This window comes from Bemisia tabaci, chromosome 1 (genome assembly GCF_918797505.1).
Source record: "Bemisia tabaci chromosome 1, PGI_BMITA_v3".
NCBI classification, from domain to species: Eukaryota; Metazoa; Arthropoda; class Insecta; order Hemiptera; family Aleyrodidae; genus Bemisia; species Bemisia tabaci.
In genome coordinates, this window is record NC_092793.1 from 84804808 (window position 1) to 84819301 (window position 14494).

At 40.2% G+C, this 14494-nt stretch overlaps 1 long non-coding RNA gene across 1 annotated transcript in view; it reads right to left on the reverse strand.

Annotated features, from left to right (window-relative positions):
* Positions 1-14494, reverse strand: part of LOC140226053 (uncharacterized) — an 89278-nt gene that overhangs the window by 23064 nt on the left and 51720 nt on the right. The window contains exon 3 of the long non-coding RNA XR_011900873.1: positions 12257-12389. This is a non-coding gene — a long non-coding RNA (uncharacterized lncRNA). The remainder of the gene's footprint in view (positions 1-12256; positions 12390-14494) is intronic.

Here is a 14494-nt window from a genome sequence, read left to right on the forward strand (position 1 = left end):
TTTCTGAAACATGTTTTTGAAGGATCTTGGAAACGTTGCTAAATTGTGTCAGAAATATGTCAGGTTTATTTCTCAGAAACTTCGAACTTCCAAGAATTTCTGCAGCAACGTTTTAAATATGTTTTAGAAATGTTTCCAAAATATTTAGTTGATCTCCTTTCCCAACATATCGTACACAAATCTACCATGAATCTGTGCCTGGGTCGTTAAAAAAAAAATTGACACAATTACAAATTTTTTCCGATGGATGTCAATAAAGGTTCATTGATTTTCACATAAATTGTGGCAGAAATGTTCCGTAAATATGTTTCAATCATAGGCTTAGCTGTGGCAATGGTTTTGAAATGTTTTTGAAACCTTTCTGCTATAGTTTATTGAACGGACTGCAATATATTGACAACACATAGCTGACACAATTCTTACACATTTTTTGGGTGGGTTATTTATGCCTTTTTGAAATAAGTTTGAAACGTTTCCGACTTATTTTTAAAAAAGTTTGAATGACCGCAATTAGAAACATTTTCGATTTGTTTTCAATACGTTTCAAAGACACGGCCAACTTGCCCATTTCATGTATTCGTTTTGAAAATTTGTTGGAAACATATGTCAATGACTAATCCGAGATCGACATAATTTGAAACATTTTAAAAACATTCCATTGTGTAACTAAGCTATTAGGGATTTTGGACGGGAAACTTGAATTTCTGGTCAAATTTTGAAAATTTGAAAATTCGAGATGGCGGATGTGGCCTAAAATGCTATCTCGGGCTGCTCGACCTATCGTGGTGAATCTTGGTTGTATAGGGGGTATTTCTGGCCGGGAAACTCAAATTCCTAGCCGAGTTTCGAAAAATTGAAATTTTTCAAATTTTGACATTGAGCTTGTTCAGTGATTTTTGATTTTTGCGTTTTTTGAAGTATTTACTACGCATAAGCCACAAATAATTTCTCCGATATTTTTCGCATTTCAATCCACGAAAAACAAGTTTGAGGTTGCGTCTTCTGAGCTCCCCTTTAAACGTGTGTCCGAGGAATGAAATATCCTCCAGGGGATACTTAATCAAGTAAGGTCATTTTCGGCCACATCCACCATCTTGGATTTTCGAATTTTCAAAATTCGATCAGAAATTCGAGTTTCCCATCCAAAAATACTACCTGGTACCAAGATTCACCGCGATAGATGGAGCACGAGCCGGGATAGCATTTTAGGCCACATCCGCCATCTTGGATTTTTGAATTTTCAAAATTTGACCAGAAATTCAAGTTTCCCGTCCAAAAATACCTCCTGACCCCGAAAATCAGCATGATCGATCGAACAGGAGCCGAGATAGCATTATAGGCCACATTTTTAATCTTGGATTTTCGAATTTTCAAAATTTCACGATTCACGGGTTTGTTGACCTATTCAAGGGTTTATCGATCAATTCACGGATTTTTCGAACGAATCACGGGGTTGTCAATCGATTCACGGATTTGCGGATCGATTCGCTGGTTTTTGATCGATTCACGGTCGTCAATCGAATCAGTGCCGATCAAATCACGTCAATCGGTTCATGTTCTAACTTTTCGATCGATTCATGTCGGTCATGTCGGAATCATGACACTGGTTTTTCAATAATTTGTCGATCGAGTCGGTGTTGATCGATTCATGCTTTCATTTTTTGATCGATTCATGTCAATCAAATCTATAAACCCTCCCGTCCAAATTGCATGTTAATATTTGCCACCATTCTCGAAATATTAGCAAGTCGGTAGGTATCCATATTTTTGGCACACCCTGTTTTTTGTAGAATATCTTTCCGCAGGGACAATGCACCTCCCCCCTTCCTCGTATGATGGAAGGAAGGGGTGTTTTCTCTACTGGGGTTAACCCTCCAGTTTGTAATAGTGACACCAGGGTCGTCTCCCCTATGCAGTCAGTGCTAAAACAATCTATAGTTCCTAATTGCAAAATGAGCTTCCCCGGATTCTTCATTTTGCAATAAGGAACTATAGCCTTTTTTTGTAATTATTGGCAACAGTGTGATGTTTTTGACGAATCTGTCAACACAGGGTGTTAAAGGAACTCCATAGCTATAAAATGAACCATCAAACCGCAACATTGATCGTTTTGATGAAAAACGCCAATGGTTTTTGCAAAAGTTGCTCTCCTGAAAACCTACCGTTCTGCCTATAGTTCCGAATTGCAAAATGCTATCCAATTATACCTACCTCGTAATTTTTCATGAACGGAACAATCGCGTAATGGACACCGGTTTAAATCAACACGAAAAGGGGATTTGCTTTAAAATTGCGCTCAATTGAGGCATTTTATGAGGTTCAGAGATTGATTTGAAAATTTAAGAACTCAGAGCTGAAAACTGCAAGCTCTCGAAAAATGTTAAAGGACTACCTACGTGCAAAACGGGCCATTTGGGGCTCGAGGCGGATACCTTTGAGACTTGCCCTATTCATCCACCTAACAATGCCCCGTCTTTTCCCAAAGTTTCAAGCCGCCCAAAAATTTTGGGGAGACGCGGCGGGGGGTCAAAGTTAAAAACCGGCAAAATTTTCGCGAATTTATTACTCGAAAACCAAGAAGTTCTGGAAAACGCGGTTTAAACGAGCGTATTCAGCGTGACGAGAGCTTTCAGAAAATGTATAACATCATAGGGTTTTGTCAACTTCAGCTCGAGTTATCGCCTCCGAAGCGCCGGAACGCTCAAAAAAGACCCCTTATTTTTTCACGTTTGGGCCGATTTTAAAAAAAAGCCATTTTTTTATTTTGATGAAAAACTGATATGTTGTTCCTGACTCTCTGCAGCCCCTCTAGCTCTTTACCGCATGCTGGGGAAATGTTTTGGTCGCAAGTTATAAGAGCGGAAAGGAGCGAATGTCGGGAAAATCGGCTATTTAAACTGCGCGCGGCGACGGATCAAGAGACATGTGGCAGTAATGCGAGGTCGGCAGAGGAGTGTGATCCGCCGAACTGAGTGGGAGGGGACGTTTTCCCTCCGATCAACGCCGCGCGGGCAGTTTAAAATAGCCGATTTTCCCCACATTCGCTCCTTTCCGCTCTTATAACTCGCGACCAAAACATTTCCCCAGCATGCGGTAAAGAGCTAGAGGGGCTGCTGAGAGTCAGGAACAACATATCAGTTTTTCATCAAAATAAAAAAATGGCTTTTTTTAAATCGGCCCAAACGTGAAAAAATAAGGGGTCTTTTTTGAGCGTTCCGGCGCTTCGGAGGCGATAACTCGAGCTGAAGTTGACAAAACCCTATGATGTTATACATTTTCTGAAAGCTCTCGTCACGCTGAATACGCTCGTTTAAACCGCGTTTTCCAGAACTTCTTGGTTTTCGAGTAATAAATTCGCGAAAATTTTGCCGGTTTTTAACTTTGACCCCCCGCCGCGTCTCCCCAAAATTTTTGGGGGGCTTGAAACTTTGGGAAAAGATTGGGCATTGTTAGGTGAATGAATAGGGCAAGTCTCAAAGATAACCGCCCCGAGCCCCAAATGGCCCGTTTTGCACGTAGTCCTTTTCTCAACCGCTTTTACTAACTAAAAAAACGGCCATTGTCCAACACATTCTATAAAGGGAATGTGTTTTCAGCCCATGAAATACTAGGGGGCTGTGCCGGTCTGCCCTCTGGCCGCTACGCGGCCCAACTCCCTGTAGGGAACTTATTCGCGCCCTTAGGCCCGCTTCGCGGGCCTTATGCGCATACGTGTAGGCAAAAATGTTCTTCCACTTTCATACACCATTTTGTGTTTGAGTTGCATTGATTTCAAAATTCTTAACACTCAGATTTGTAAATGATGAGGAACAGCTGGATGTACATAATTTGGGATTATATTGACGGCTAAACTCGGATAACATGTATCTCAATTTGCAACGTCGTACACTTATCGTCATACTTTTTTTTTTTACTTTTTTTTAGTGGAAAACTAATCAACGTACTAGGTAAATGTTTTGAAAACGACTGTGATTTCACTTCTGCTCGAAGAATATTCTGTGAAAATTTAAAGGGATAAAATTGGCTCCTTGCCCTTCGAAATCTTAAATTAGATGCGGAAATCTTGAAACACCGTGAGCAGGTACGTGGTTTTCGCCTTTAGCCATCGGTATGCAAAAAAAGCTCTCATGTCATGCAATATGTCGCTAAGATTGTGGAATCCAGCACATATTTTTCGGCGAATCCAGTCCTCATGCATTTTTATATTTTGACAGAGAATGTGCGCTGAACTTTCAAAAAATGTATTTTTTGACATTTTTTCACATCCGTACGTTGACTTTAACTTTACTTTTCTTCTTTTCCTTTGAGAAAGGAAAGGGGTTTTAATTGGGCTGCGTTTAATAGAAACGCTTATAGCCGCATGTAGATGAACTCGAGAAAAGGGAGAAGTGAAGAGTTAGTTGAGGTGAAAACTACTTTTAACTCAGTTTTTTGGAAAATGTGACTTGGTGCATTTTTGTGAACGCAGTCCATTTACAGGAGAAATTTTCATCTATTAGGTATGTTATTTTTAAATGCTTAATTAACAATCCTAAAACATAATTATTAAAATGTAAAGCATTAAACGTTAAAATTATTTGTTTAAAATGGTTAAAAGTGGCTTTATTATTAAAAGTAGCCTATTATTATCTATACTATAAGCTCCGAGACCTCCTAATTTTGCATAACTGGTAACGCTTAGTTCCAGCGTTCTTTCGGGCCAATTTTCATGATTTTTGCGGCTATCGACGGGCAATTGTCTCTAAATGAGCCCGTTTTATCCAGATTTTTAAAAGCTGATCCAGGTTTTTTTATAATATGTGGTAAAGTTGCAAATTTTCCCATTTAAACAATGTAAATTTATATGTTTTGTCATAGTTCGTTTGAGCGTTCTACTAGGCCAATTTCCCTGATTTTTGCGGGAATCGACAGGTGACGGGCCTTAGACGAGCCCGCTCTAATCAGATTTTGGAAATAGGACCCACGTTTTTTTATATAAGAGTAGACCAGAGAACTAACAGAGGACGGCAAAATTTGAAATTCCCGCCAAAGAAAAATGGCGAGGATTTCAAAGAGGGTTATTCAAAATCGGCGATTTTACCCTACGCTTGGATTTTGCCCGGAGTTGGATATGTTGTTCCCTATCACAAGACACGCCTTTTCGGCTTTGGCAAGTCTCACCCGAAATTTTTCCGCGCCCCGGGCACGCTACTGCGTTGCCAAGTTGAAAACAGGCAAATTCGTAAGCTGGCCATCAAAAATGGAGCTATGAAGTTGCGTTTTAAAACGAAAAATTCTCTAAAATTACGCACTTTAGGATGTGAACCTTGGTTTTTTAATTGGTCGCATTAAATTTTATCTGCATTATTTCCAATTTCCGATGTTTTAAAATTGACAAATGCTACATATTCGCAAATACCCAAAAAAGCTATCTTCAAATTTGAATAAAAAAGTTGTCTAATCGATAGTTCGTTCGATTTCCGCATCAATCGATTATATTATAGCTCGCTGGGACACTTTTGGTTCGCGAGGTATCATCCATTTTTGTGAACAAGCTTTATGGAGCGACGACGCTTTTTGAGTCCGGGCGGATTAGATATTTAGCCTCCAAATACACAGGGTAGCATTTAATTTCATGGTTTCCTATGTAATTTTTGGCGCTGAGTCCGAAATTTGTCCATTTCATAAATATAAATTGTCACCAAGATGTTGCCAATTTGGCAAAAAATGGCTTTTAATCGGCCTTTTCCTTTTGGCGGATTGTAGCCTGTGATTGCCAGGAGTTGATCAGACGACAAATATTGTTATTTCACAGTAAAACTCGTTAAACTATCTACAAGCTGAGTCAAATTTCTTTCTGCTCACGGTTAAAATTAAACGCGGACAAGACAGCAAACTGAAAAAAAGACACCAAAAATATGGCGCTTTTTGCGGTTTTTGTCGTATGTTTCTTGTTTTCCGATTAAGTGAATGTTTCTTGACTATACTATTGAACAACGTGAGCAGAATTTTATAAATTGAACAATAAAAATAAGATCGAAACCATATTCAATGTTGCAAGCTTAACAAAATACTTTAATTTTCGTGGTTTTTGTTTTTCGATATTATTGTCCTATATTCTTTGTTCACCTCTTGATTTTAAATTTTATAAATGTATCTCTCTTGACAAAATAATACACTTCTGTGAATAAATTTAATTTCAACTTAGATATATACTAATAAACTAGGGTATTAGTTTCAGAGAGGAAAAATTCAATAATATTAGTGTGTGTTTTATCGAATCGTGTCAATAAACCACATTTTGAAACAATAATGGAAATTTTTCTGTTAAAATTAATGAATAATATGTACTCCTCAGACAGACTTCATTAAAACAAGACAAGACACATTGCAATATTGCCAAAATTAGTACAAATCGTTGAATTTTGGCGGTATTGACCGTTATTATTCATACCCTATATTTAGAATACAATTTTATTTTATAATTCTGAGAGAATATGGAGTATAATAGAAAAAAGTAACGACTACAAATGAAGAAGACGCCCAGGAAAGGACAATAAGGGGCTTAAAAAAGGAAACAAGGGGCGCTCTAAATTACTGAGACCTGTGGGCGTGACAAGAGACAATGGCGGTTAGGCGTGCGGGGCCGACGAGACCGCGTAAAGCGGCCTCTTATCTATATATGTAACATACAATAGTTTGTCGTTACACTCGGCGTAATTGGATTTTCCTAAGAAACCTTCTCTAATCGGGAAAACAAGAACTTACGACAAACCGCCAAAAGCGCCAATTTGGTGTCTTTTTTTCAGTTTGCTGCTTGTTTCGCGCGTTTTATTTTACCGTGAGCAGAAAGAATTTGACTCAGCTTGTAGATAGTTTAACGAGTTTAACTGTGGAAATAACCAATTTGTCGTCTGATCATTCCTGGCAAGTCAAGGCTACAATCCGCCAAAAAGGCCGATTTAAGCATTTTTTGCCAAATTTGGCAACATCTTGGTGACTATTTTTTTATGAAATGGTTCAATTCGGATTCGCGCCAAAAATTACATAGGAACCATGGAATTAATGCTACCGGTGTTTTTGGAGGCTTAAAATTTCTATCCGCCTCGGACTCAAAAAGCGTCGTCGCTCCATAAGCTGTTCACAAAAATGATGATACCGCGCGAACCTAAAGTTTCCCAGCGAGCTATAATATATCGATGGATGCGGAATCGAACGACTATCGATTAGACAACTTTTTATTCAAAATTTGAAGATAGCTTTTTTGGGTATTTTGCGAATATGTAGCATTTGTCGAATTTAAAAATCGGAAAATTTGGCAATAATGCATGTTAAAATTAATGCGACATTAAAACATGGTCACATCCTAAAAGTGCGTAATTTTTAGAGATTTTCGTTTTAAAAACGCAACTTCATAGCTCAAATTTTGTGCCACGTACGGAATTTGCCTTTGTTTTCAACTTGGCAAACGCTGTAGGCGCGCGGGAAAAAATTTCGGGTGTTGTGAACTTGCCAATGCCGGAAAAAAGGCGTGTCTTGTGATAGGGAACAACGATATCCAACTCGGCAAAATCCAAGGTAGGGTAAAATCGCCGATTTTGAATAACCCTCTTTAGCGGAAAATTGAACTAAACGGGAGATGTTGAATCTTGGTCTGTTAGTAGGGTAAGTAAATTGAAGGTATGCTCCTTTGCTACAGACTATCAAGAAGCGACGAAACGCTTCGTTCTGTTTCTTTTCAGTCTTGGCGTGAAGTTTGAAATAAAAGGACTCTATACACGGACCCCCCAAAATCGCCCATTTCAAAAGTTAACGAAATTCATACCAGTGATAGAGGGGCACTTCCGGCCTCCAAATCCGGGGTTGGTTTAATGCCCAGCCCCCCGAGTGCGACGTTGCCATTTTTTAAAGTTGAAACATGTTAAACCCCATAACTTTTGAGCAATTATAGATACGAAGGTGCGGTTTGTTTGAATTGATAGAACATAAAAAGAGCTATCAGTTCGTACATAGTTTTTATCCATTGTTGCCAAATTTACCCAAAAATCGACAATTTTTCGATTTTTTCAAGGTGCAAAAATACGGTTAACCTAGAAAAGTCGGTATTGGGACACCACGTAGGAAAATAAAAAACACGCGTAATTAAAGCCCTTAATGTGAGCTTTCCAACGGTATATAGGTTTTTCCGGGGAAACGATTCTACCGCGAGATACAGGCCTTCAAAGTCCGACTTGGCGTACTTTTTGGAGGTCCCCTGTGACTAGGCCACCCGGCTGCGGGACCCAGAACACAAGAGAGAACGAAGTTCTGAAAGGAAAACAACAACTTAATCTTTTGGGACGACAGAAACACGGCCGGAAAGAACACACACTACATACACTATTGAAAAGGACTAAAATGTGGTTGGGGAACAAGTCCCCAACCTTTCAAAAAAAAAAAACTCACATTGTGACGCACGGTCTTGACCCGGGCCAAACTACTACTGACCCCCCCAGTGGCTCTGGGCACGCCATCTCTGATTGGTCGATCCATCATCATTCGGCAACTGCAACCAAGCAGAGATGCCTCGCCCAGAACCACTGGGGAGGTGTCGCCCTCTGGCGAAACTACTTCTGATACATTACCGCGCTACACTCCCTCATTCGCATCTCAAAAAATCAGTACTGGGCACGCATATAGGAAAATGAAAATTACATGTAATGAAAGCCCTTTGTATGGGCTTTCCTACGGTATATTGGTTTTTCCGGGGAAACGATTCTACCGCGAGATACAGGCCTTCAAAGTCCGACTTGGCGTACTTTTTGGAGGTCCCCCTCATTCGCATCTCAAAAAGTCAGTACTGCGCACGCATATGGGAAAATGAAAATTACATGTAATGAATTACATGTACGCATATCGACGGTGAAACTACCAAACCACGTATCTCGGTTTGCGACGTCGCAGACTTCCTGTCATACTTTATTTTTTAAATGAAAAACTACTTAACATCCAGTCTTGAAAATTTCTGTGATTTTTCCTCGTTCTGCGGAGAAAATTCCGTGAAAATTTCAAGGAATGATATTGATTTGGTCTACTTCAAAAAAGTAAAATGTGAGCGTAGATTTTTAAACACCGCACACGAGATACGTGGTTTGGTAGTTTCACCGTCGATATAGGAAAATGAAAATTACATGTAATGAAAGCCCTTTGTATGGGCTTTCCAACGGTATATTGGTTTTTCCGGGGAAACGATTCTACCACGAGATACAGGCCTTCATAGTCCGACTTGGCGTTTTTTTGGAGGTCCCCCTCATTCGCATCTCAAAAAGTCAGTACTGCGCACGCACATAGGAAAATGAAAATTACATGTAATGAATTACATGTACGCATATAGGAAAATGAAAATTACATGTAATGAAAGCCCTTTGTATGGGCTTTCCAACGGTATATTGGTTTTTTCGGGGAATCGATTCTATCGCGAGATACATGCCTTCAATATTCACTCTGGAGCGTGGTTTTTAGGTATCCTGCGCGGCTTGTTTCTTTGCCCATCGTGATGGTGCACGTATCGATTCGCTGCCTCGGAAAAATCGATGCTGTCAAACACTCAACGTGAATGAAAACACTCAGGCATAAAGGGTGCAAGAAAAAAGTCGCTATCTCAGGGACTGTGTTATAGGGGAGACATGACATAAAAATGGATCCGTTGTCTCTGAGATTCCATTGAAGTTGTAGGCAGGTTTATTATTCGTTTAACATTTGGTAATATACAGTTGGCAGTATGTATCAGGTTCGTCTAGCTCTATATCTGCATCTCTCTCTGCATATCGTTACCTTCCAGGCAAAGTATCACAAGCGCCATGCGACGTTTAAAAATTTCCGCCGCCATTTTAATTTTTTTACAGAGAAATTGTTCGACGAAACTGTCCGAAAATTTCACTGAATTTTCTTTGTGCTGCCGATAAAATTTAGTGAAATTTCCAAACAGATTCAACCAACAATTTCTCAGTAAAGAAATAAAATGGAGGCGGAAATTTTTAAACGTCTCATGGCGCTTGTGATACTTTGCCTGGAACGTGACGATATCTGCATCTTTCTCTCCCTGCTCGCCGCTGCATGGACGGCAACCCACTTAGATAAGAACTCCCCTGTTTCATGTAATATTCAATACGACCTGAACCGCTATAGTGAACATTGAAGGCATGTATCTTGCGACAAAAGTGTTTCCCTGAAAAAGCCAATATACCGTTAGAAAGCCCATACAAAGTGCTTTCATTACATGTAATTTTCATTTTCCCATATGCGTGCGCAGTACTGATTTTTTGAGGTGCGAATGACGGGGGACCTCAAAAAAAAAACGCCAAGTCGGACTTTGAAGGCCTGTATCTCGAGGTAGAATCGTTTCCTCGGAAAAACCAATATACCGTTGGAAAGCCCATACAAAGGGCTTTCATTACATGTAATTTTCATTTTCCTATATGCGTGCCCAGTACTAATTTTTTGAGATGCGAATGAGGGGGTGTAGCGCGGTAATGTATCAGAAGTAGTTTCGCCAGAGGGCGACACCTCCCCAGTGGTTCTGGGCGAGGCATCTCTGCTTGGTTGCAGTTGCCGAATGATGATGGATCGACCAATCAGAGATGGCGTGCCCAGAGCCACTGGGGGGGTCAGTAGTAGTTTGGCCCGGGTCAAGACCGTGCGTCACAATGTGAGTTTTTTTTTTTTGAAAGGTTGGGGACTTGTTCCCCAACCACATTTTAGTCCTTTTCAATAGTGTATGTAGTGTGTGTTCTTTCCGGCCGTGTTTCTGTCGTCCCAAAAGATTAAGTTGTTGTTTTCCTTTCAGAACTTCGTTCTCTCTTGTGTTCTGGGTCCCGCAGCCGGGTGGCCTAGTCACAGGGGACCTCCAAAAAGTACGCCAAGTCGGACTTTGAAGGCCTGTATCTCGCGGTAGAATCGTTTCCCCGGAAAAACCTATATACCGTTGGAAAGCTCACATTAAGGGCTTTAATTACGCGTGTTTTTTATTTTCCTACGTGGTGTCCCAATTCCGACTTTTCTAGGTTAACCGTATTTTTGCACCTTGAAAAAATCGAAAAATTGTCGATTTTTGGGTAAATTTGGCAACAATGGATAAAAACTATGTACGAACTGATAGCTCTTTTTATGTTCTATCAATTCAAACAAACCGCACCTTCGTATCTATAATTGCTCAAAAGTTATGGGGTTTAACATGTTTCAACTTTAAAAAATGGCAACGTCGCACTCGGGGGGCTGGGCATTAAACCAACCCCGGATTTGGAGGCCGGAAGTGCCCCTCTATCACTGGTATGAATTTCGTTAACTTTTGAAATGGGCGATTTTGGGGGGTCCGTGCATAGAGTCCTTTTTTCAATCGATTCATATTGGTCCCATCGCTCCCGGCCAGAGAGATATTAGACAAAATGAGAATCGGGTATGAAAATCTTTTTCATTTTTTTGGTCGTTCTTTTGTCGACCCGGGCCTAAGAGAACTCGAAGCGCCCTCTGGGGGATACTAGGGGGATAACTGCCCCCTAGTTATTACATATCCTTTACCTATTCACTTAATTTTTACAGTAAGGTAAAAATCAGGTACACCTTATCAGGGGCCTAAACAATAGGCCTTAGCATTAAGGGGTGGGGGAGGGGAAAGAACGCTTCATGACGGGAGAGAGGGGTGGAAGTGTTCCCTCTTCCAAGTTTAAATAAAAAAAGAAGAAAAAAAAAGAAGGTAACACCTTCGCCACTTTGGTCACGGCCGCGGCCGTCCTCATGGATTTTCCCCCGAGGAAGAATATACAAACCCCTCTATCTCTGCATGCAACTTTTATAAAAGGATCATTCCAGAAAGAAGAATCTCTCCATGTTTTTTCTTACACACAAATAATGCTAAAAGGATACCAGTGACATCGTTGAATTCAGTACCTATACTTACTCTCAGCTTTAATTGAAGCAAAAGTTCATTTAAAAAAAAAGAAGAAAAAAAAAAAAGAAAAAAAAATGGATTTAGAATTTCCGTCATCGCTATCATCGTCGGACCTGAGTGCCACAAAACTTCTTTGTAAAGCGAATATAATTTCACTGATCGTACTGGTTATTTTATTAGGAAACTTTAGTTTCAAGAAACGTAATTCGGGAAAACTCTTTGATAAAGCCACTTGAATGAATAACACGCTAAGTTCGATTTTATATTGAGTTTTTACGCGGGAAAAACTACCATTTTTTATTTTTAGTTAGGTAGTCTAGACATCCATGGAGTAGGTGGAGAGCATCTTACGAGATTCCTATCACGTTGACCTCCGCGGTGTACATTTGATGGTTACAGTCAGACAAGCACTTGCAAGCCATTCCCGTCTCGTTGTCTTTGAAATATGTGATCTCTGCTGCAGGCTTGTAATTATTGAATAGCACTAGGAAAAAAGTAATGGCAAAAGATTAGCTTATGACCAGGCTTACGAGGATGAGAACTGAATATTAAACGCATTTGACATAGACGGAGTATGCCCAACCAAGCTTTAAGCACACAGAATCCAACACATGTAACGGCACGTTACGCAACTTTTAGCCGGTCGACGCAGGACCACATATTTTTTATGTTAGTCCATATAGCCGCGCGCAGTCTATGATGCGAGATCCTCTTAAGTGCATCACTTAGTAATGAGAGCTCCTGGGGATCTCCATTGATAGAATTTTAAATTCAACCGATCTTGAACGCAAGTCGAGGAGTTTTTGGTTCAAGTTGAGTGGGAAAAGAGAGGGAGAGCCCCCCCCGCCTCCCTCCTACAGATATTAGTCAGGGGGCATACGTAACAAAACATATGTCCCGTGTGCAGATTCGTGAAGGCATATTGTGTGATACATCAATCTCTTCGTTTTGATGTCTAGAAAAAGAAAATCGATGATGGCCATCTCAAATTTCATACAAACCCCCCCCCAATTCAAGATGGCGGCCAAAATGGCGGTTTTGGGGTAAAAAAATTTGAAGTTTGCAAATACGTCGTGTCGGGTGTCGATTCTTATGTATTTTTGATCGTAGAATCCGAATTTTCTAGTCAAAAGTTAGCCTAAAGGTCATTTTCAGGCCAAAATCCAAGATGGCGTCCAAAAATACCTCTTACGGGATAATTGGCCTATTCGGGTCTACATGCATTGTGAGGTATCAATTATTAGGTTTTCAGGGTCGTAGAGTCCGAAAATGAGGTCCATTTTCCGCTGCGACTCTCAAGAAGCCCTAAAATCAAAGATGGCGCCCAAAATGGCCACCGGTCTTACGGGATGAAACTGCCATTTAGGGCAGCTGTAACAAACAATACGTTCAAAATTAAGTTTCTTGGGTCAAGAAGTTCGAATAGGAGATCAGATGTTTACTCCTACAAAAAATTAAGCCTCCGAATCGAAAATGGCTGCCGACATTGTTGCCAGTTAGAGGCGCAGACCGGTAAATGACTGATATTAAGGGATTTGCCAAAGGAGGGGTTTCGATAAGGGCCGTTGTTGGGCCCATACCCTGAAATTCTTCAATTCTACGATTGTTTGCTCATTTAAAGTCTAAATTTTGCGGGATGGATCATGATTTGGTCATTTTTGGTCTATTTAGGGGTCTAATACTGGCCAAAACAAGAGACCACAGGCCGATTTTGGCAAAAAATGCGGGTTTTTTGGCTTTCGACGCGCAGTTTCATAACGATCCCATCATTGGAAGAGCAAACTTTCCTTCAAGTACGTTCACTAAGGATGTAAGATAGTCACTTTTGCCAATTCTCGTTGACGGCAAACCTTGCGCTCACAGTCAAAACGATATTCTTAGAATTTTCTTGTTTTACATCATTATTTAAAATGGCATAAAAAGGGCGACTCATCTTAAACCAGAAATAGATTACTTGGCCGAAAATGTACGCAGCTGCTCAAAACCTTCCTCCAAAAAGTTTATGGATTGAAGCCTCCCCCCCCCCCCCCAAAAAAAAAGAAAAACCTGTGTTGCCACATTTTATTGCTTAACATCACAGAAAACCGCGTAATTATTTCAGTATTTGGAGGCTGTTCTTCGTCGAGCACATTCAGCAAAGTTCAAAACCCTCGATTTTTCATACGTTACGATCACATGATTAGTGATTATATAAATGCAATTGTCCAACATTATTTTGTTTATTACATGTATGTATCTATAGAGACTCCCATCGTGGCGCGGCATTCCCACATATCATCGATAAAAATCGAGAAAAATGCAACATTGAACGAAAATGAGACTTCTACTATCATCGCGCAGAGAATGTTGAGCTTATGCAAAACTAAAAATTCATTGCAAGAAAAAGTGTAATATTGGTTAAAAGGCAAAACGACATAGAACATGGTCATATCCGGGAGGTATTACCTGTGCAAAGTGGGCGATAGAGTCGTCGACTGCTGAGCTCATATTGCATCTCTCATTTGGTGCCTCACTCTGCCGTGATAGCGAAGAGAGCAGTAAGTGCAAAAATGAAGTTTTGAGAAAACAGGCTCAGAAGCTTCTTACCGG